General features: G+C 35.0%; 1 non-coding gene across 1 annotated transcript; it reads right to left on the reverse strand.

The window, feature by feature from the left end:
• Nucleotides 1-17,681: 17,681 nt before the first annotated feature.
• LOC139856645 (small nucleolar RNA R71) lies at nt 17,682-17,788 on the reverse strand. Its single transcript, XR_011762113.1, has one exon. It is a non-coding gene; the product is annotated as a small nucleolar RNA R71 (small nucleolar RNA).
• Between the last annotated feature and the right edge of the window lie 7,482 nt (nt 17,789-25,270).

Genomic DNA, 25,270 nt, shown 5'->3' on the forward strand with positions numbered 1-25,270 from the left:
AAGTGGCTTTAACTCTAATTTCGGAGGTTCTTCTATCGATGATTTATATCGATATCTGTCTTCTTCTTTTAGTATTTGAATTTCTTCTGTTGTTGGTTCATATCCATTAGCTATAAGTGTAGCTAACATTTCAGCTTCATCAATTGGTTCATTACCTTCTCCTAAAGAACATTCTCCTGTTCCTTGTAATTCTGGAAATTCTTCTAATAATTCTGCATGTGCATCTATAGTTTGAATATAATAACATGTATCATCTGCAGATTGTGGTTGTTGCATTGCTCTATCAACTGAAAAGGTAACACTCTCATCCTCTATACTTAGGGTCAGTTTCTTACCGAACACGTCTATCATTGCTTTAGCCGTGTTTAAGAATGGTCTTCCTAATATGAGAGGAACTTGAGAATCTTCTTCCATGTCCAAAACAACAAAATCTACTGGAAATACTAAAGTACCAACTTTAACTAGCATGTTCTCCATTATCCCTCTAGGATATTTTATTGATCTATCGGCTAGTTGTATGCTTATTCTGGTTGGTTTCAATTCTCCAAGGTCTAGTTTAGCGTATAGTGAATACGGCATTAGATTTATACTAGCACCTAAGTCTGCCAATGCTTCTATTGAACTAAGACTACCCAGAAAACATGGAATTGTGAAACTTCCTGGATCAGATAGTTTTTCTGGTATCTTATTCAACAGCACTGCTGAACAATTAGCATTCATAGTAACAGCCGAGAGTTCTTCCATTTTTTTTCTATTTGAGATTAGATCTTTCAAGAATTTAGCATATCTAGGCATTCCTGAAATCACATCAATGAAAGGAAGATTTACATTTATCTGTTTAAACATATCCAAGAATTTGGATTGCTCGGCTTCAAGTTTTTCTTTCTTCATTTTACTCGGGTAAGGAAGTGGTGGTTGGTATGGTTTAACATAAGGTTTATCCTTAACTGTGTTATCTTCATTAACCTTTTCAACTACCGGTTCTTTTTCCTTATCTTGATCAGGTTGTGGTTCTTGTGGAGTAGGAATAGTTTCATCAGAAGTTACAGGTATTTCAGGTGGTTTAAGTGTTGTACCACTTCTTGTGGTAATGGCTTTAGCTGTTTCATTCCGGGGGTTAGCATTTGTATCACTAGGTAGACTTCCCAGTTTTCTTTCACCTATTAATCTTGCTAGGTTACTTACTTCTTGTTCCAGATTTTGAATAGAAGCTTGTTGATTTCTAAATGCTTGAGCATTTTGTTCATTGGTTTGTTTTTGAGATGTGAAAAACTGTGTTTGAGTTTCAACTAGCTTCGTCATCATATCTTCTAAATTCGGCTTTTTATCATCGGTTTGTTGTGGTGGTTTGTTTTGAAAATTCGGTCTTTGCTGATTGTAAGTATTATTGGATACTTGTTGATTGCTAGGACCTTGTTGGTTGTTGTATGGAATATTTCGGTTATAATTCTGGTTTTGATTGTAAATCGGTCTTGGCGGTTGATAATTATTCTGATAATTATTTCCAGGCCTTTGGTTTATGTATGAAATATTCTCTCTTTGTTCCATTGTTAATTCAATACTGAGACAATCTTTTGTCAAATGTGGTCCTCCACACTGCTCACAACTAATTCGTATTGAGTGAATATCTTTAGTCATCTTTTCCATTCGTCTCTCGAAAGCATCTATCTTTGCGGAAATGGAATCTAAGTCATGACTAGAATCGGCTCTAGCTGCTTTAGATGATCTAATGATATCTTTTTCTTGGTGCCACTCATGTGAGTGGGAAGCAGTGTTATCAATAATTTTGTAAGCATCAGTTTCGGTTTTCTTCATAATAGAACCACCAGCTGCTATATCTATGTCTTTCCTTGTAGTGATGTCGCATCCTTGGTAGAATATTTGTACTATTTGACAGGTGTCTAAACCATGTTGCGGACATCCTCTTAATAACTTTCCATATCTTGTCCACGCCTCATATAGAGTTTCATTTGGTTTCTGTGTGAACGTAACAATTTCTGCTTGAAGTCTTACGGCTTTAGATGCAGGAAAGAATTGTTTAAGAAATTTGTCAATTAAAACGTCCCATGTATCAATCGCCCCTTCAGGTAACGATTCCAACCAATCTTTGGCTTCTCCCTTTAAAGTCCAGGGAAATAACATGAGATATATCTGTTCATCCTCCACTTCTCGTATTTTAAATAGTGTGCAGATTCTATTAAAGGTACGTATATGTTCATTTGGATCTTCCTTCGGCGCACCACTAAATTGGCATTGATTAGTCACCATGTGTAGAATTTGTCCTTTGATTTCATAATCTGGCGCATTAATGTCTGGATGAGTAATTGCGTGACCTTGGCCAGTGCGTTTAGCTCTCATTCGGTCTTCCATACTTAAAGGTTCCAGATTCTCCATAATTGAATTTGTTGAATCGGTATCACTAGATGATTCTGATTTAATGGTTCGTTCCTCAACAATCTCTGTTTGAATGATTGGTGGCTCCGGAGGAAAGTTTAATGGTTCAGGATCTACGAACCGTTCCTGAATATTCTCCGGATTCTCAATTGTGAGGTCAGGTTCAAAAAATGGATTATCGGAAATTTGAACTGAAGTACTTGGTCGACTGGATGACGATTCTAAAGAAAAATCAACGGCGGTTATATTTGTTAAACGATGTCTTGATCGAGTTACAGGTGGTGAATGTACAAAAGGTGATGAACGTCTTGCTCGGTGCATTCACTGAATATCCTATTAGTTTTAAAAAGGAAAGAAAAATTATAATAAGTTATCCAATCAATAGACTTTTCTGATTTTGCCCACGTTTCGAATAGCCAAAAGATGCAGCAGAGGGGCAGGATTCATTTGGTCTCAATATAATTGAGGACTGTTTGGCTCCAATAACCCGGTCCACGTACAAATCCAACTATTACTACGAACCAGAAAATTTTGATGTCTATTAATTTAACCACTTAAAATAAATTTTCGTAATTTTAAGAAATTTAGATAAGAAGTAGAATAAAAATCTATGTCCTAAAACTAGAATAGCGAGAAATAAGAAAGAAAAAGAGTTCGTCGAAAAAGGTAGAAAAAGAAAAATGGTTGAAAAAATAAAAGGTGACGGAAAAATAAAAGAAACTTATAAAAACTTAAAAATACTTAACTAACCTAACCTTATTACTACAACTAACTTAAAATTATAATCGCAAATTGAAATTACTAATTGGAATGATAATTGGTACATAGTAAAAGGTCTAAAAATATTAAAGCTTACAGGAAAAACTAAATCCCAAATGGAAATAACTTAAAAAGAAACTAAAACTTAAAAAGGCGTCGCAAAATTCTAAAGCACCTAAATCTTAGTCTAAAGAAAAAGCACTTAAGGAATTCTACGGCAAAGCCTAAAAATCTAGGAGTAAAAATAACTATAGCAAAAACTAAGTTTAAAATTAAATATGAGCTAAAAAATACAAATATTACGCTACAACGATTAAAAAGGGACAAAATATAAAAATATACAAAAAGTTGTAAAAAGTACAATTTTTTATAAAAATATTATTTTTATATTATTTATTTTATTAAACTATTAATTTTACAATTTTAATAAAACTAATTAAACAAAATACATAAATTAAATAAAAAGTAAAAATAAAACTAAAACTAAAACTAATAATAATAATAATAATAATAATTAGGTTTAAATAATAATTATAATTAATAATTACCGTAATTAATGCAGGATTAGGGTTTCCTGTCGCCTGTCAGATACCCTCCGCGAGTTGCGGTATTTTATAAAGAAAACCCCGCGAGTCGCGGGGTTCAGAATTTCAGCTGACAGATTTATCTTCAACGCGTTTTTCTTTATTTATTTATTTATTTTATTTTCTGTTTTTAATTTTTATATAAATAAAAGATATTAAAATTAAAACTTATATTTTTATAAACTAAAATAAAAATAAAGAAACTTATAAAACTTAAATATTTAACAAAATCTTAAAAATACATATATTTTTGTTTTTCTTTTTATATTTTTCGAATAATTAAAACGTATTTTTACAAAAGCGAATTTTAATAAAAGTGAACAAGAAATCTTTTTTTTTTTTTATATTAGCGTTGCGCTTCCGGCGTTTAAGAGTGTCCCTGGCAGCGGCGCCAAAAATACTTGGCGTCGTACGAGGTGTATATAAAATAGTTTATATTTTACTAGGAAAAACTATTAAATACGATACAATTTTACACAAGATATTTATTTATTTATAGAATGGATATACTTAAACCTTGCTACAACACATATAGGCAGTGTACCTAATCGTACAGTAGTGTAGTTTTTAGTAAGTCCGGTTCGTTCCACAGGGAAATCTTTAAACAAAGTTCAACGCTATATTAGTTTACTTTTATAAAAATACAAATATATATATAAGTAATATTATTATTATAAAGGGGGGTTTTTACCGTTTAATGACCGGTTTGTCGATTTTAAGATTTTAGTCGCAGTTAAAACCTAATGTAAAATATAAAATAAATACAAGACTTAAATTAAAGCGTAAAGTAAATAACGATAATGAAATTGCGAATAATAAAAATGCGATAAAATAAAATTGCAATAATTAAAAAGTACGATAATTAAAAGTGCGATTAAATAACAATAAATAAAAGTGCGATAATTAGAAGTGCAATTAAATATAAAATAAAGGAAATTAAATATGAAATAAAAGAATTATGCTTATTTAAACTTCCGTAGTCATGATGTTTGACGTGTTGATTTTAGTTTTATGCCCCTGGGTTAATTGTCCTTTGTCCTGGATTATTTAATATGTCCGTCTGGTTTTTGTCCATAACAGTCCATCAGTCATAAATATAAAGTGCGAGTGTCCTTGTCAAATTATTATTATACCCGAAGTTAAATATTCCAACTAATTGGGGATTCGAATTGTAACAAGGTTTTAATACTTTGTTTAATGAATACACCAGGTTATCGACTGCGTGTAAACCAAGGTTTTACTACTTTGTTAACAATTACACCAATTACCCTTGAATGTAATTTCACCCCTGTTTTAATTATTCTAGTGGCTATTAATCCATTCCCGTGTCCGGTTAAATGAACGATTATTCGTACATATAAATACCCCGCCCATCGTGTCCGATCGAGTGTATATGGTAATTTATAGGGACGCCCAATTGTAAATTTTTATATTAACATTAACAAACTTTCATTTAGTTAAACAAATATAAAGCCCATTAATAGCCCATAGTCTAATTTCCACAAGTGTCGTTCTTTTATCCAAACCCCAATTATGGTACAAAGCCCAATTACCCAATTTTAGTAATTAGCCCAACATCATGATTACTTCGTTTTAAATAAGCATAATAATAACTTAGCTACGAGACATTAATATAAAAAGGTTGAACATAACTTACAATGATTAAAAATAGCGTAGCGTTACACGGACAGAATTTCGACTTACACCCTTACAACATTCGCTAACATACCCTTATTATTAGAATTATAATTAAAATTAAAATTAAAATATAAATTATATATATATATATATATATATCGTATAGATAGAGAAGAGAGAAAATAGAATATGAAATTTGATCAGAATTCGGTTTGCTTTATAGCCAGAGTTGAAATTTGGGGCTCCGCGACTCGCGGCAAAATCCCCTTCAAACTCCGCGAGTCGCGGAGGATGTATTTACAGCTCACACCCTTGGAGTTTCTCTGCCGACGGTTTTATAATATATATATATAATATATATATAATTAATATAATTAATTATATATTATATTATATTTATATGCATAGTTAACTTGTAATTTTTAGTCCGTTGCGTCGAGCGTTAAGAGTTGACTCTGGTCCTGGTTCCGGATTTTCGAACGTCCTTGCGTACAATTTTATATTTTGTACTTTGCGTTTTGAATCTTGTACTCTTGTAATTTCGAGACGTTTCTTATCAATAATTGGAACCTTTTTGATTGTCTTTTGTTCTTTTGAGCTTTTTGGTCGTTTGCGTCTTCAATTCGTCGAATCTGTCTTTTGTCTTCACCTTTTATTATTTAAACGAATATCACTTGTAAATAGAACAATTGCAACTAAAAGCTTGTCTTTCTTGAGGAATAATGCTATGAAATATATGTTCGTTTTTAGCATTATCAATGACATTTAGAGAAAACACTAAAGCTAGCACAGAGGGACCTAATGAAAAATAGGCAGTAAATTTGTCCCTTTTAAGTTTATTTTTGAGATCTTTTGCTGAGTTACTATATCTTATAATTTGATATGATTTTGAAGATAAACTTATTTCACTTTCATTACAACAGAGTATATACAGTAATTACAAGAACATCATAATGAAAAATGAAATAAACAAGGGATACAAATTGAGTACTAGAGGGCTATCTATCTTTATCTTTATCTAATTCATCTTCAGATAGCCCCTCTTGTTTGATTTTCCAGGCTTCAGGAAATATGATAGGCATATCAGCAGGGTCAAATACAGGGATATGAGGAGGTAGAATGATGGGATCTCTTCTTTGTGGGCCTTCACCAGTAGATTTCTTTCCTTTAGGTTTTTGAGAAAGTACTTCTTCTACGTTTACTACTGGTGCATTCCCAAATTTTGTTGCTTTGTTGAAGAGCTCTTGGAGTTCTGGCTTCAATGTCTTTTTAATACCACTTTCAGCTTTACCAATGAAGTACTCCAATATCTCCATCCATTCACCGAATCCTAAGGATCATAACTCATCATAGTTTATCCTTTCTTGAACATTATTCTCCCTGCTGACATTGAAAGCTCTTTTTGAGCCTCTGTGCACTTTGACAATCTTGCTGGGATTTGATCTTCTGTTCAGCACATCACCATACCTGCTCCTATAATAATGATCAGATAGTTCAATGGTCCGGTCAGTCTCTATAAGAGCAGTAACAGGTGCTTTCTCAGCAACTTCTAGTTTATCAAAGGCCTTATCCCGTTCCTTGACAATGGCTTTAGCTAATTTGAGGGACTCAGCCTCTTGCTTTCTATCAGCAGCCAACTTGTCTTCTTCTTCCTGAAGCCTTAACCTCTCAGCGAGTTCAGCATCAGCAGCCTCCCTTCTTTGCCTTTCAGCTTCTAAGCCCAACAGATAATCATCAGCAGTAATTTTCAGGGATTTTGCTGTTTCAATCATCTTTCTACCCTCTTCAGTTCTAAGGGCAGCACGATACTGCCTTAGATCCATACACAGCTAGCGAGCCTCTTGAAATTGAGCTTTCTCCTCATCAGTAGAGAGCCTTTGACCACTGTTATTTAAATATACACCAATTTCAATGCCATAAGTCAAGGCAGTGATGTAGAATGGCTGATCAAGAGGATGATGCAGTAATCTAACTTGGCGTATCCTTTCATTAATAGCTGCTTGTCTTTGCTCAAGCAATTCTGGTACAGTGATCTCCAGCCTGTAAGCCTCTCTTTCATCTGGATTCATTCTAAATAGATCTGGCTCACCACGGGCAACTGAATCATCTTCCCAAGTAGTGTGATTATCATGACATTTTGGGGAAGATGGAGGATACATGATTGATTCTGCAATGCCAGAAGAACTCACTGGAAACTGATTAACACGACTATTCTGTGTTCTCTTAAAATAAGTGAGGGTTCGGGGAGAGATAGGTGATTGAACAAATAAGTGATCTCCTCTACCCCAGACTGTAAAGTCAGCAGGATTAGCCGTATCATCATCTTGATTAGCACCCAGCCAACCACCTTTGCTGGGTCTTCAACACTTGTAGCACCCAGCAGCACACTTCTGGCTAGGTCTTCTATCACAGCACTCCTTGCTGTGTCTTCAGTACTAGCTGACTGATTAGTATCAGCTGGCACACCTGCCACAGTATCTTCATCAGCTGCCTCAAATAGGGGTCCTTTCCTTAGGGGCTGGTTGTCCCTAGGAGCAGATTTCACCCTTTGTCTGTCGATTGAAATGGGTTCAGCTAATGGTTCTTGTGTTGATACTGGTTCTTGTGGAGGCAGATTGGGAACAATAGTAAGATACACCCCTTTAACATCATCAACATCAAGGTCTGTTATTTCTGCCGGCTGTTGTTGTGTAGCTGGCTGAGCAGAAGATGTTGGTCGAGAAGACGAGCTAGTTTCTAATATTGCATCTAGCCATTTCATGAACACGTCAGCTCTTACTCCTCCTGACCCAGTAGATTGCAGATAATCTTTCATTTCTTCAGGGGTTATTCTCTTGATCCTGTCTGCTCGCTCAGCATACAGCTTTGCTGTTTTCTTGTCATACTTAACCATGAACTTAGCATTTATTTTACGAGCATCTCTTTTGTACTTTTTAATGCTAATTAGTTCATCATTAATGTCCATTTTCTCTGGGGTCAGGCTCCTTCTATGTTCAATTCTGTGTCGTTTACGAGCAACATAGGCCTTCCACTTGACATTAAAGGAATCATTTAAAACTTGCTGTCTCTTCTGATGTCTCTCCAGTTTTCTTTTCATTTACCTTTCAATCGTTTGAGAGACAACAAAAGATTCAGCAACAGTCAACTCAGAAATATCACTAGGCTTACTGCCGGAACCAATATCATTCACTGATGTGGCAGACACACTGGGTTGAGATTCACCAGCTGCCTGTACACCGGCTTCAGTATGAGCGTTGCTGGGCTTAGTGCCAGAACCTTGACCAGTAGTACCATCATCATCACCATCACCATCCCTCCTTTGTTGTTTTGGAGCCTTTTCATGCTCATGCTCCCCCTCTGATTGTTTTCTCTTTTTGGACTTCTTCTTAGACTTCTTCTCCCCCTTTTTGTCATCAGCAGGGGCAGAAGGGTGATCAGGGGAGACCTGTGCATCAAGGTCACTATCTGACTCTGGAACAGAGAAAGCAAAGTTGTTCCAGTCAGCAACTTCAGGAGTAAGATGGGCACCAGGATCCACACCATATTGTCGAAGACAGAGGTTTGAAGACCTAACTTCATTCCTTGCAACACCCATGTCCATTTGTTCAACAATGGCCCTAACATCACCTTGTAGGGCAGCCATGCGTTGCATATTCTCTACCAGTTGAACATAGGCAGAGGTAGGAATCATGTTAGCCATTTGCTGTTCCTGCGAATCCAATCTCTCTGATAATACCCTATTCTCCTCATTAAGAAACAGAATCCTTCGATTAGCAGCATCAAGATCAGCTTGGAGACGGGTAATATGTTCACAATATTCATTATGAGAGATGATTTGCTTCTGGAGGTCCTCCTCTTCTTCATATTGTTTGACAATAGCCTCTACTGCTAGATCAGCAAAAGCACATACTTGTTTAAGCTTGTTTTCAATAGAAGAAGTGGTAACCGCCCCAGTGGTGCATACTGCTTCAGACACTCTATCGACAATAGCAGAACGAATGGTGTTTTGTAGATCCGGTGTAACTTCGATTAATGTCTTATATACAGCCAAAGTGGAGATGGCAGCCACCTCATCAGCATTAAAACTGCTGGTTGAGGGGCGATCACTAGCAGCTAACGTAGAAGTACCTCCGTGGAGTGGTGGAGGTGGAAGGTCAGAATCTGACTCGTCACCATGATCACCATCATTTTTACCTTCACCTGAAGGTTTAGAACCACTGGTATTCTTGTCAGCATCATTATCAGCATCATCAGTTAGATCCACTGATTTGTCTTTGGAACCAGTCACATTATCATGAGTGATTGGTCCGCCCTCACCAGTACCTTTATCAGCATCACCATCAGTTAAAGAAGATGATGAGGAAGAAGCTGATGAATCAGAAGGTACTGGCAAATCAGGGACATTCTGCATAACACATTTACCAGTAGCAGGATCTATGATGAACTTGAGAGGCCTCCATGTACCAGGCCATGGAGAAGCAGCTGGATCCATACCAAATTAGTGATAGTATGGCTACTCATTAACTTGTTGTAGCGTGGCCAACCTCTCATATATCTCTTCTCTTGCTGGTCGATCCAGCTGAGATAATAGCTCAGTCAGCTCCTCTTCCGGTAATTTGCTGGCTGAGACTATAGCACTTTGGGGATCAATGGTCAGCTGATCCACCAGCAAGGCAACTCTGGGAGTGATGGATGCTCCCCTATAGATGAAGTTAGGTACAACTTCATCAGGATCTGGTACCTGGCACACATATCGTTTCTTTTCAGCAGAATCAGTAGCCTGAGAAGAATCAGTGGTAGCAGTAGCAGAGGTACCAGCATCCATAGTGGGTTCCGTAGAACCAGTGACATGTGCAGTATAGGCAGCATGTGCTGCGAGAAGCTCATCAGTAAGCACAACATCATCTTGGTCACTACCTGTGATAATATCCTCAATTGAAGCAGTTGGAGAAGTAACATTGGTAGTTCCATAAATATCAATATCAAGAACCTCCTTAACAATATTACCAATGACCTTTTCAAGTGCAGGAGGAGGTTCCATTATCATCTCCTCAACCACTACAGAATCAGTGGTTGAAGCAGCAATACCAGAGACAGTAGGAGGAGTAGCAAAAATATCAACAGTAGCTAACTCCTCATTATCAGTAAGAACAGTGGAACCAGCAACCACACTGTCTCCAGTAGAGCCAGCAGCAGTAGAAGCAACAGTACCAGTAGCAGTACCACTAGTAGAAAAATCAGTAGCATTACCAACAGTAGCATAAATGGAGAGCTCATCAGTAGAAACAATAACATCCTTTTCTTGCTCCCCCTCTGCCTGTTCATCTACCCTGCTAACAACTGAAACAAAAGAACATTTTATGTTAACAACTATAGAACCAAATAAATTTGACTCAACAATTGCACCTATTGTTGGTCTCTGGGGACAGACTGGTGATTTAGTCAGCCCTTCGATTAAGACAGAGTTAGGTGTCTGTAAGTACAGCTGTGACTCTGCTGACTCATTGGCAACACATGTTGACCCAAATAGTGTAAGAGTTCTGGCTGGTAATGATATAGAAGTGAGACTCTTAGCATGATCCAAGTAACATTTAGGCTGTGTAGTGGCCTGAGCTGATTCAACACGATGAGGAACCAGCTCAAGACTGCTTTGGGGTTCATCTATGTTCTCTGTTAGTTGTACTGTCAGCAGAGGATATTGCATGATGTTCTTTTTAGAAAAATGTGGAAGTGCCTGGTTAGAAGAGTACGGGTTGCTACTCTTCTTAACACTAGTTTTAAAACCAGTCAGCTTGGGAGTAAAGGTTGTGTCTTTAACTCCAATTTCATTTTTCAAGTCAGCAGTGAAAAGATTTTTAATTAAGTTAGAGATTTCTGCTGTTTGGTCTAGAGACGCACTAGGTTCCATAGCAGCTTTCTTTGCAGAAGCAGTAGTAGAGACTGGGGCAATCTCTCCTGTGGTTTGCTTGGAGCCAGCTTTAGCTCATTTGGATTTGCCTGTTACCAAGAATTAGTTATGCAACGGATTCCAATACTAGAAGTGGGTAGTCAGTATATAAGACTAGGGCTGTTCTTTATGATCAGAGAGCACTAGATTCTAATACAACTACTGCTTTACCAGTATGTGAGATGGTGGCTGTACTAGTTGAGGTAGCTGGCTTCTTCCTTTTCACAGCTGGCTTTCGTTGAGGTCCCTCCCCCTCAGCTGGTGCAACACCAGAGGCAGTCATTGGGGCAACTCCACCTTGAGCAGCGAGATACTCAAGCATTGCTGGCGTCAAAGCAGCATATGGAGCAGCAGGTTTATCCTTTGGAATCCCCTTTGCTTTAGAGGCAGGTCAAATGATTCATCAGCAATCTGCTGGTAAGCTTCACCCAGCTCATTTTCAAACACAAGGCTCAAGAACCTTGGAAAGGGGATTAGATGTATTCGTTTAGGTACAAACACCATTTCCCTTAACATGAGGTAGATCTCAGCTGCGTAGTCAATGTTCCTGTTGAACAGTAAACCATGACCAATTTTGAGCTCAAAATCTGAGCACTGATCAAAGCTACCGGACTTTTGGCTGATGCACTGGGTCAGCAGTCCAAAGAAGTAATACCATAGCGGTGGCATGTTCTTTCTTAGTGGTGTATGAGCAATTGGACCAGCATAACCAATCGTTTTCAGCACTTCCCTCCTCAAATCATCGCTCGTCGGTGAAGTAAGAAATGGACCACCGGGTAATTGAAGGGCACGTCGGAGGGCATCAACAGTGATTGAGCAATTGAGGGTTTCAGTCGCCATGCCATGAATACAAGGAGCATTCTGTTGAGTGGTGGCCATGGTGGCAGTATACCAAAATCTTGCTAAACAGGCCGGATAGAGGCGAGAAGGAACTCCGGTAATGGATCTCGCCAAGGGGCATCGCCTGATGTAGTCAATCAAAGCCTCATAGCCAATGTTGGCTTTAGACTTGGGAATAGAGAGAGCTTGTGCTGCATTGCCTCTGGAAAGGTGAATCAGTGCATGGTCTGGTGCATTAGCAGCCCTGATCAGATTGGGGTGAAGATTGAACAGTGGACCCTGTACAGCTTGTTCCTCAACGACCGGTGGAGGTTGCTGTTCTGGTTGTTGTTGCTGTGGTTGGTGTTCCTTCGGTTTGTATTCTGTGGGTGGTGATTGTGGATGTTGTTGTTCTTGGTCTGCCATTGATGAAATCGTTGAAGATGGATGTATGAAAAATATGAAGATTTGTGATTTTAGAGAGAAGAGTGTGTTTTTGAAAGGTAAATCAAAGAGTTAATAACCGAAGGTTATTATGTGGAGTTGATCACCTTATTTAACTTTTCGGATTGGTAGAAAAAGTGCAGGAGAGAGAAAATGGCAGCTGTCATCTGCAGGTGCGTGGGCAGATGTGACAGACTGGCACGTTTTCAAGGGGACACAGACTGTTGACATGACGTTTAATCGGCTTGAACACTCATGCCCCCCATTAAGCAATAAATGCAGCAGTTTTCAAATCAATTTGAAGTTAAAAACCATAAGATAAATTTTGTATTAAATACAAAAATTCTTTGTGACATTTAATATGTAATAAATTTAATTTTAAATCATTGGAAGTAAATGAGTTTCAGATTTAAGGTATCATTTAAGTATTGTGAGCTATTTATTATTTCATTTTGAACATTGAATAACCATGATATAAAAGACCTTGTTGTGCTGACTGTTTGACATGTAGGCAGTAAGTGAAAGAAATTTTGACTTACTGGTTTGCCCTACATGTTGTAGAGCCAGTACACCAACAAAGTTGCCTTTTATTTTAAAGTTCAAGCATAACCAGCTCAGAGATGAGATAGTTAAAACGTTTCTTATCTAAGGGCTTTGTGAAAAGATCTGCTAACTGCTGATCTGTTGAAATAAAATGTAGCTCCACATCTCCTTTTTGAACATGATCCCTTATGAAATGATATCGAACGTCAATGTGCTTAGTTCTTGAATGCATCACAGGATTGTTGGTAATAGATAGTAGATTGGAGTCTTTGTAACATGAACACCATAGTCCTTCAGCTGGCTTTGCATCCATAGTACTTGAGCAGTACAACTATCAGCAGAAACATATTCTGCCTCAGCAGTAGATGTGGACACAGTATTTTGCTTTTTGCTCATCCAGCTGACTAGCCTACCACCCAGTAACTGGCAACCACCAGTAGTACTTTTCCTGTCTATTTTACACCCTGCAAAGTCAGCATCTGAATACTTGATAATGCTAAAAACGAACATATATTTCATAGCATTATCCCTCAAGAAAGACAAGCTTTTAGTTGCAATTGTTCTATTTACAAGTGATATTCGTTTAAATAATAAAAGGTGAAGACAAAAGACAGATTCGACGAATTGAAGACGCAAATGACCAAAAAGCTCAAAAGTACAAAATACAATCAAAGTGGTTCTAATTATTGATAAGAAACGTCTCAAAATTACAAGAGTACAAGACGCGAAACGCAAAGTACAAGATATTAAATTATACGCAAGGACGCTCGAAAATCCGGAACCGGAACCAAAGTCAACTCTCAACGCTCGACGCAACGGACTAAAAATTACAAGTCAACTATGCACATAAATATAATATAATATTTAAATAATTCTTATAATTATTTATATATTATATTTATTTATAAAAACCGTCGGCATATAAAGAAACAAAGTCTTGTGAGCTGGAAAAAGTGGCCATGCGATCGCATGGCCTGGAAGCACATTTTCCATGCGATCGTATGGCAGTAGGTGAGACGCCACATGCCTATAAATTCGCAGTTTGGTGAACGATATATCTATCTTTTTCTCTTCTCATTCATACGTAAAGATATATATATATATATATGTATATGTATATATATATATATATATATATATATATATATATATATATTATATTTTAATTTTAATTTTAATGTTAAATTCTAATAATAAGGGTATGTTAGCGAATGTTGTAAGGGTGTAAGTCGAAATTCTGTCCGTGTAACGCTACGCTATTTTTAATCACTGTAAGTTATGGTTAATGTTATTTTTAATTTAATGTCTCGTAGCTAAGTTATTATTATGCTTATTTAATGCCGAAGTAATCATGATGTTGGGCTAAATATTAAAATTGGGTAATTGGGCTTTGTACCATAATTGGGGTTTGGATAAAAGAACGACACTTGTGAAAATTACACTATGGGCTATTAATGGGTTTTATATTAACTAAATGATACCTCGTTGATTTAATATATAGACTTATAATTTGACGTATTTATATATAACCACATACGCTTGACTGGGTACGGTGGGCGGGATATCTATAAATACCAATAATTGTTCATTTAACCGGACACGGGATTGGATTAATAGTTAATAGACTTGTTGAAACAGGGGTGGATTACATTCAAGGGTAATTGGTGTAATTGTTAACAAAGTAGTAAAACCTTGGACTACACGCAGTCGATAACCTGGTGTATTCATTAAACAAAGTATTAAGACCTTGTTACAATTCGAATCCCCAATTAGTTCGAATATTTGACTTCGAGAATAAGAATAATTTGACGAAGACTTTCGCACTTTATGATTATGACTGATGGACTATTATGGACAAATCCGTATGGACATATCGAATAATCCAGGACAAAGGACAATTAACCCATGGTAATAAACTAAAATCAACACGTCAAACATCATGATTACGGAAGTTTAAATAAGCATAATTTATATATTTTATATTTAATTGCACTTTTAATTATCGCACTTTTATTTATTGTCATTTTATTTAATTTCATTTTTAATTATCGTACTCTTTAATTATCGCAATTTTATTTTATTGCACTTTTATTTATCGCAATTTCATTATCGTTATTTACTTTAAGCTTTAAATTAAGTTATATTTATTTTTAATATTTTACATTAGGTTTTAACTGCGACTAAAGTTTTAAAATCGACAAACCGGTCATTAAACGGTAAAAATCCCCTTTTATAATAATAATACTACTTATATATATATTTTTGTATTTTTACAAATATAGTTTTTAAAAATATAGCGTTAAGCTTGTTTAAAAGATCCCTGTGGAACGAACCGAACTTACTAAAAACTACACTACTGTACGATTATGTACACTGCCTATAAGTGTTGTAGCAAAGTTTAGGTATATCCATTCTATAAATAAATAAATATCTTGTGTAAAATTGTATCGTATTTAATAGTATTTCCTTGTAAAAATAATACTATTTCATATACCCCTCGCATAACATCAAGTATTTTTGGCACCGCTGCCGGGGACAGTCAAACACCGGAAGCGAAACACTATATATAAAAAAAAGTTTTTTTTATTATTAAGTTCTTTATATAAAAAAATATACGTTTTAAATAAAAATACAAAAATATAAAAAGAAAATATAAAAAAATTTATATAATTGTTTTTAAGAGTTGTTAAATATATATCAAGTTAAAAAGTATTTTTTTTACTTTTTAAAATTTAATTTGTATTTAAGTTATATATTTATTGTATATAAATTAAAACAGAAAAAAAAAATAAAAACTCGAGGCCCGGTACTGTAGCAGCCAACTCTCTGGCCCGAAACCCTAGCCCATGCGATCGCATGAGCCCGAAGGCAAATTTTCATGCGATCACATAAGGGTCTCTGACACGCCCAGTTTGACCTTAAAACAACAATCATTACGGTATTATTATTAATTATAATTAATTTAAAACCCTAATTAAGTTTTACATATTTTAATATTTAGTTTTAGTGTTATTTAATTAATTTGTATTTTTAGTTTTAATTTAGTTTTACAAATTATATAAAAATTAATAGTTTTATAAAATAAATAATATAAAAATAATATTTTTATAAAAATTTGTACTTTTTGCAACTTTAAGTTTATTTTTATATTTTGTATCTTTTTATTTGTTTTTAGCGTAATATTTATATTTTTCGCTCGTATTTAGTTTTAAGACATAGTATTTGCCATAGTTATTTTTTATTTCTAGATTTTTAGGCTTTGCCGTAAAATTCCTTAAGTGCTTTTTCTTTAGACTAAGATTTAGGTACTTTAGAATTTTACGACGCCGTTTTATATATTTTAGTACCTTTTTAAGTTATTGCCATTTGGGATATAGTTTTTCTTTTAAGCTTTAATATTTTTAGACGCAACTTTTAATTCTTAGTTTTTAGTTCCTTTTTAAGTTTCGACGCGCTACTTTCTTATTTTTATTTTTCAACGCCTATTATTTTTCGACCTTTTATTTTTCGACGTTTTCCGACGCGCTCTTTTTCTTTCTTATTTCTCGACATTCTAGTTTTTAGGACATAGAATTTTTTTTCTATTTCTTCTCTAAAATTTCAAAACGAAAAATTATTTTAAGTGGTTAAATTGATAGACATCCATTTTCTGGTTCGTAGTAATAGTTGGATTTGTACGTGGACCGGGTTATTGGAGCCAAACAGTACTCAATTATATTGAGACCAAACGAATTCTGCCCCTCTGCTGCATCTTTTGACTATTCAAAACGTGGGCAAAATCAGAAAAGTCTATTAATTTGATAACTTATATAATTTTTCTTATTTTTTATAACCAATAGGATATTCAGTGAATGCACCGAGCAAAACGTTCACCACCTTTTGTACGTTCACCACCTGTAACTCGATCAAGACATCTAGCAAATATTGTCGCCGTTGATTTTTCTTTAGAATCGTCATCCAGTCGACCAAGTACTCCAATTTAAATTTTCGATAATCCATTTTTTGAACCCGACCTCACAATTGAGAATCCGGAGAATATTCAGGGACAATTCATAGATCCTGAACCATTAATCTTTCCTCCGAAACCACCAATTATTCAAACAGAGATTGTTGAGGAACCAACCATTAAATCAGAATCCTCTAGTGATTCAGATTCAACAAATTCAAATATAGAGAATCTGGAACCTCTAAGTATGGAAGACCGAATGAGAGCTAAACGCACTGGCCAAGGTCACGCAATTACTCAACCAGACATTAATGTGCCAGATTATGAAATCAAAGGATAAATCCTACACATGGTAACTAATCAATGCCAATTTAGTGGTGCGCCGAAGGAAGATCCAAATAAACATCTTCGTACCTTTAATAGGATCTGCACACTATTTAAAATCCGAGAAGTGGAGGATGAACATATATATCTCATGTTATTTCCCTGAACTTTAAAGGGAGAAGCCAAAGATTGGTTAGAATCGTTACCTGAAGGGGCGATTGATACATGGGATGTTTTAGTTGAAAAATTTCTTAAATAATTCTTTCCAGCATCTAAAGCCGTGAGACTTCAAGGAGAAATTGTTACGTTCACACAAAAGCCAAATGAAACTTTATATGAGGCATGGACAAGATTTAGAAAGTTATTGAGAGGATGTCCGCAACATGGTTTAGACACCTGTCAAATAGTACAAATATTCTACCAAGGATGCGACATCACTACAAGGAAAGACATCGATATAGCAGCTGGTGGTTCCATTATGAAGAAAACAGCAACTGACGCATACAAAATTATTGATAACACTGCTTCCCATTCACATGAGTGGCACCAAGAAAAAGATATCGTTAGATCATCTAAAGCAGCTAGAGCCGATTCTAGCCATGACTTAGATTCCATTTCTGCAAAGAAAGATGATGTCGAGAGATGAATGGAAAAGATGACTAAAGATATTCACTCAATACGAATTAGTTGTGAGCAGTGTGGAGGACCACATTTAACAAAAGATTGTCTCAGTATTGAACTAACAATGGAACAAAGAAAGAATGTTTCATACATAAACCAAAAGCCTGGAAATAATTATCAGAATAATTATCAACCGCCAAGACCAATCTACAATCAAAACCAGAATTATAACCGAAATATTCCATACAACAACCAACAAGGTCTAAGTAATCAACAAGTATCTAACAATACTTACAATCAGCAAAGACCTATTTTTCAAAACAAACCACCACAAACCGATGATAAAAAGCCAAATTTAGAAGACATGATGTCGAAGCTAGTTGAATCTCAAACTCAGTTTTTCACATCTCAGAAACAAACCAATGAACAAAATGCTCAAGCATTTAGAAATCAACAAGCTTCTATTCAAAATCTTGAACAAGAAGTGAGCAACCTAGCAAGGTTGATAGGTGAAAGAAAACCGGGAAGTCTACCTAGTGATACAAATGCTAACCCCCGGAATGAAACAGCTAAAGCCATTACCACGAGAAGTGGTATTACACTTAAACCACATGAAATACCTGTAATTTCCGATGAAGCTATTCCTACTCCACAAGAACCACAATCTGATGAAGATAAGGAAAAAGAACCGGTAGTTGAAAAGGTTAATGAAGATAACACAGTTAAGGCTAAACCTTATGTTAAACCATACCAACCACCACTTACTTACCCTAATAAAATGAGAAAAGAGAGACTTGAAGCCGAGCAATCCAAATTCTTGGATATATTTAAACAAATAAATGTAAATCTTCCTTTCATTGATGTGATTTCAGGAATGCCTAGATATGCTAAATTTCTGAAAGATCTAATCACAAATAGAAAGAAAATGGAAGAACTCTCGGCTGTTACTATGAATGCTAATTGTTCTGCAGTGCTGTTGAATAAGATACCAGAAAAATTATCTGATCCAGGAAGTTTCACAATTCCATATTTTCTGGGAAGTCTTAGTTCAATAGAAGCATTGGCAGACTTAGGTGCTAGTATAAATCTAATGCCGTATTCACTATACGCTAAACTAGACCTTGGAGAATTGAAACCAACACTAATAAGTATACAACTAGCAGATAGATCAGTAAAATATCCTAGAGGGATAATGGAGAACATGCTAGTTAAAGTTGGTACTTTAGTATTTCCAGTAGATTTTGTTATTCTGGACATGGAAGAAGATTCTCGAGTACCTCTCATATTAGGAAGACCATTCTTAAACACGACTAAAGCAATAATAGACGTGTTTGGTAAGAAACTGACTCTAAGTATAGAGGACGAGAGTGTTACCTTTTCTGTTGATAAAGCCATGCAACAACCGCAATCTGCAGATGATACATGTTATTATATTCAAACTATAGATTCACATGCAGAATTGTTAGAAGAATTTCTAGAATTACAAGGAACAGGAGAATGTTCTTTAGGAGAAGGAACTGAACCAATTGATGAAACTAAAATGTTAGCTACACTTATGGCTAATGGATATGAACCAACAACAGAATAAATTCAAATGCTAAAAGAAGAAGACAGGTATCGATATAAATTATCGATAGAAGAAACACCGACATTAGAGTTAAAGCCACTTCCAAACCATTTGGAATATGCTTATTTACATGGTGAATCTGAATTACCTGTAATAATATCATCTTCTCTTACTAAAAATGAAAAATCTAAACTCATTTCTGTGCTAAAAGCTCATAAACCAGCTATTGCATGGAAAATTCATGATATTAAAGGAATAAGTCCTTCGTATTGCACACATAAAATCCTTATGGAAGAAGGTCATAAAACATATGTGCAATGCCAACGAAGGCAAAATCCTAACATGCAAGATGTTGTTAAGAAAGAAATTATTAAACTGCTAGATGCAGGTTTAATTTATCCAATTTCTGATAGTCCATGGGTAAGCCCAGTTCAATGCGTACCTAAGAAGGGTGGCATGACTGTCATCACAAATGAGAAAAATGAGCTTATTCCTACTAGGACTATAACAGGATGGCGTGTATGTATTGATTATAGAAAATTAAATGACGCCACCAGAAAAGATCACTTTCCCTTACCTTTCATTGATCAAATGTTAAAACGATTAGCCGGAAACAGTTACTATTGTTTTCTTGATGGTTTTTTCGAATATTTTCAAATTCCAATAGCACCCGAGGACTAAGAGAAAACCATATTCACGTGCCCTTATGGTACTTTTGCTTACAAACGCATGCCATTTGGACTTTGCAACGCCCCTGCAACCTTTCAAAGGTGCATGATGGCGATTTTTCATGACATGATAGAAGAATGCATGGAAGTTTTCATGGATGACTTTTCAGTCTTTGGTGATACATTTGAATCATGTCTAGGTAATCTTGAACGAATGCTTATTAGATGCGAACAATCAAATCTAGTACTTAATTGGGAGAAATGTCATTTCATGGTTAAAGAAGGCATCGTTCTTGGTCATAAAATTTCAAAGGAAGGAATTAAAGTGGATAGAGCTAAAGTAGATGTAATTGCTAAACTTCCACATCCCACCAATGTTAGAGGAGTTAGGAGTTTTCTAGGGCATGCCGGTTTTTACCGACGTTTCATAAAAGATTTTTCTAAAATTGCCACTCCTATGAATAAACTCCTAGAAAAGGATGCTCCATTCATCTTTTCAGATGAATGTATCAAAACTTTTAATATTCTTAAAGAAAAACTCACTAATGCGCCGATCATGATAACTCCAAATTGGAATCTACCATTCGAACTTATGTGCGATGCAAGTGATTTTGCAATGGGAGCCGTTTTAGGTCAAAGGATTGAAAAACGATTTCAACTCATTTATTATACTAGTAAGACGTTACAAGGAGCATAAATGAATTATACAACTATTGAAAAAGAACTCCTTGCTATTGTCTTTGCTTTTGACAAATTTCGATCATATCTCGTTCTAGCTAAAACGATGGTCTATACCGACCATTCTGCTCTTAGATACCTATTTTCGAAACAAGATGCCAAACCAAGATTAATCCATTGGATCTTACTCTTACAAGAGTTCAATATTGAAATCCGAGATAAAAAGGGAGCAGAAAATCTCGCCGCTGATCATCTTTCTCATCTTGAAAATCCCGAATTAGAAGTTCTAAATGAATCGGCCATACAAGACAACTTTCCTGATGAATATCTATTGAATATAGATTATAATGAAATTCCATAGTTTGCAGACTATGCAAACTACTTAGTATGTGGATTCCTTGAAAAAGGATTATCGTACCAAAAACGAAAGAAATTCTTTAGTGATATAAAACACTATTTCTGGGAAGATCCACATTTGTTTAAAAGTTGTCCCGATGGAATAATACGCCGATGTGTATTCGGAGATGAAGCTAGTAAAATCTTAAACCCTTGTCACACAGGACCAACAGGAGGACATTATGGGCCTCAACTTACAGCAAGAAAAGTCTACGATGCTAGATTCTATTGGCCTACAATTTTCAAAGACGCACACCTTCTTTGCAAATCCTGTGATGCTTGTCAAAGGGCCAGAAAAATAAGTCAACGTGATGAAATGCCACAAAATGTCATTCAAGTATGTGAAGTATTTGACATTTGGGGTATTGACTTTATGGGTCCATTTCCAAAATCTCATAATAATCTCTACATTCTCGTTGCCATTGATTATGTATCTAAATGGGCGGAAGCACAAGCTCTCTCAACTAACGATGCACGAGTTGTAGTCAACTTTTTAAAACGTCTTTTTGCTAGGTTTGGATCATCGAAAGCTTTAATAAGTGATCGGGGTACTCATTTTTGTAATAATCAACTTGAGAAAGTTCTTAAAAGATATGGAGTAACTCATAAAATCTCCACTGCATATCATCCACAAACAAGTGGACAAGTTGAAAATACCAATCGAGCTTTAAAACGTATTCTAGAGAAAACCGTAGGATCAAATCCGAAGGAATGGTCCATTAAATTGGAGGATGCACTCTGGGCTTTTAGAACATCCTACAAAACTCCAATTGGAACCACACCTTTTAAGCTCGTTTACGGAAAAGCATGCCATCTTCCAGTAGAAATTGAACACAAAGCATTTTGGGCTTTGAAGACATGTAATCTTGATTTACATGAAGCTGGACATCTACGTTTAAGTCAACTAAATGAATTAGAAGAATTAAGACAAGAAGCATACGAAAATTCGTTAATCTATAAGGAAAGAACGAAGAAATGGCATGATAAAAGAATCAGAAGTTCAAAAGAATTCAAGGTAGGAGATAGAGTTCTTCTTTTCAATTCACGATTCAAGCTATTTCCTGGAAAATTGAAATCAAGATGGTCTGGACCATTCATAGTCAAAAGAGTTTTCCCATACGGAACAATAGAGTTAATAAATTCGAATGGGATTGAATTTAAGGTTAATGGTCACAGAGTTAAACATTACATACATGGTCCGATAGAATTTGACAACGAAGTTAATCACAATTTCAACACCACATCTAACTAAGTGTGGGGAGGTTCGAATCTTTTTAGGGAAATATGTATTTCTGTTAGAGTTAGATTTTCTGTTTTCGTGTAGTTCTCGAGAATGGAATCTGAATGGTCTTTCCCTAGCAGACCCTAAAGAATTAGTCTTCTCCCCCCATTCTGAATTTTTATTTTTATTTAGGTTTTACGAGATGAAGACTTCCTGTGAACTAAACCATGGTCTAATGCTACACGCTTTGATCACTAAACGTAATAATGACACCCTTCCAAGTGAATTGGTATCATTAATCAGAGGTAAATTGGACGGAGTAAGAAAAGAATACAGGAACGAAAATAATAAGTTACAGTTTGGTAAAGGAAAATCAAAATCCGTAGCGAAAAGAATAGCACGACACCTTGAAAGATGTCACAAATGCGAAAAATGGTCACACGAAGGAAAATGCTCGACGAATCAGATATATTCAAATACCGAATTAGTTACTTTATGCAGAGGTGGACCGTTCATATGTTTCGAAAAAAAAACGTTGAATGCTCGAGGTTACGCCTATGTAGCTATGGAAAACCAATTAGTCCAACTATTTTATGAGTGGGCTAAAGCAGGTCACTAAGAATTCTATTTCACAGGTAAGTATGTACAGTTTTTATTTTTATTGCTTTGAACCTTTTGATAATAAACGCTAAATTGTTCGCTATAAAGTATTAAATTGGTATTCAATAAAATTAGGTTTTGCGACCGAAATTATTGATATCATACAAAAATTTATTACATCACTGCGAAATTTACCGTTTATTCTTAAGGTATAAATATCTTTAATCAATCAACCTAAAATATTTCAAAAATTCTTCAGGAGTAAAACTAGGTAATATAGCCGAAATTACTTTACCAAAAAGAGGGGCGTATATTTTTTATAATATTTGATTGATTAAAGTGGGATAAAAGACTAAAAAGATTTTTAATTTTATTTTTAATTTGTTTTTAAAATTAATATTAAATTATTATTGTAAACTTTTTAAAATCAATATATTTGAGTTTGTAAATATTTGAAAAATTAATATTTTTAATATAAGTTTGTATGTATAAAAACAAAAATATAATATAAATTTGGTATGAATTTTTAATTTTATGCATTTTAAATTTAAGTTTGGTGTGAATTTAAAAACAAAAATTTACTTTATTTCGTTAAGTTAAAAATTTGATTTTTAAAATTCGCCGTGAGTTGAAGACTAGGTCATTGAACCGAAATTGCTCTACCCAAGGGAGGGACGAGAACTTTTATTATCATTATTTTTAATCTTATTGAACTAAAGTATGCCAAAAACATTTAAAAAACCCAAAAAAATCTTTACTTTTAAAACCGCGCTTTGAATTGACAAATTTTAAAATTTTGTCGAGGGACGGACTAGGACAACGATCCGAAACGCCCTCATCCTAAAAAAGAAACAAAATTTTAAATTTAATTAATTATATGTTTTAAAAGTGTAAGGTTTTTATAAAAAAAAAAAAAATTCCCAAACTCATGCGATCGCATGGGATTTATACTACACCTCCATGCGATCGCATGGAGGCAAAAATCAGGCCAGATACAAAATTCCAGCGGGTCTGCTGCTGCACCACTCCACACACACACATACACAAAAATCTCTCAAAACCTCACCATTTTTCGCCCAAATTTCATCGTAATTCGTCAAATTTCTTGTTCTAATCATGCCTAGGTTCGGATTCTTCTACAAAAAGGTAAAAATTATACCCCTAAACTCATAAATTTTCTAGTTTTTGTGATAATTATCAATATTTTACCTAATTTGATTTTGTTAATTTCTAGTGTAATTAGTGTTAAATTGTTAGTATTTTATGCATGTATAACCTAGATTGATGCTAATTAACATGATTTGAAGCCAAAAACTTCAAAATTTTTAGAAATCTAGGGTTTGTGTTCTTGAGCAATTTGGGGCTTTTTGATATAAACAGGTTATGGTCGATTTTTGTCATGAATTATTGCTAAGTTAAGTAGTGTAACATGTTTAGGTAGCTAAATAATCCAAACATTGATCCTAAACATGATTTTTGGAGATTAAAGTAGACTTTTTAAGTCTAAAATTCATAAACTTGATTAATTTGATATAATTGCCATTTGAGACTTGTTTAATTGCTAGTAAAGGTTGTTTTGACATGTTATTTGAGTTAAATGCTTATGAACTTTGTATACATTTTCATTTGAGCTTATTTGAAAAAGTGTAGAATTGTAAAAAAATGTGAAAATGTGTATAAGTTTAATTTTGATTGAACATGTTATTGTGGTTAATTTAAGTTGTTATTTTGCTAACACTAATGCATATTTGGATGCATAAATTTTGTGTTTAATGTGTTTTGCAGAAAACCGATACTGCTGGTGCTTCATCATCATCTAGACAACCACAACAAGAACCTGAACCAGAATATGAGCCGTAATACGAGCCAGAACCCGAACAAGAACCACAACAGGAACAACAACATCAGCCTGATCAACATGTACCTTATTATGATCCGCTACAGTTTTCTAATGAATTTATAGTAGTTTCGATGCATCCGCCAGTAGAATACCCAACGATTCCTGAACACACGTTGCATCCTAATCTGAGATTCGACAGAAGCTGGAGAGATTACCCGGCATATCAAAGTAATAAATTCAAATTAGTAACGAAAGATGTAGAGGTGCCTAGGGTAATTGA

This window comes from Rutidosis leptorrhynchoides, chromosome 6 (assembly GCF_046630445.1).
Source record: "Rutidosis leptorrhynchoides isolate AG116_Rl617_1_P2 chromosome 6, CSIRO_AGI_Rlap_v1, whole genome shotgun sequence".
NCBI classification, from domain to species: Eukaryota; Viridiplantae; Streptophyta; class Magnoliopsida; order Asterales; family Asteraceae; genus Rutidosis; species Rutidosis leptorrhynchoides.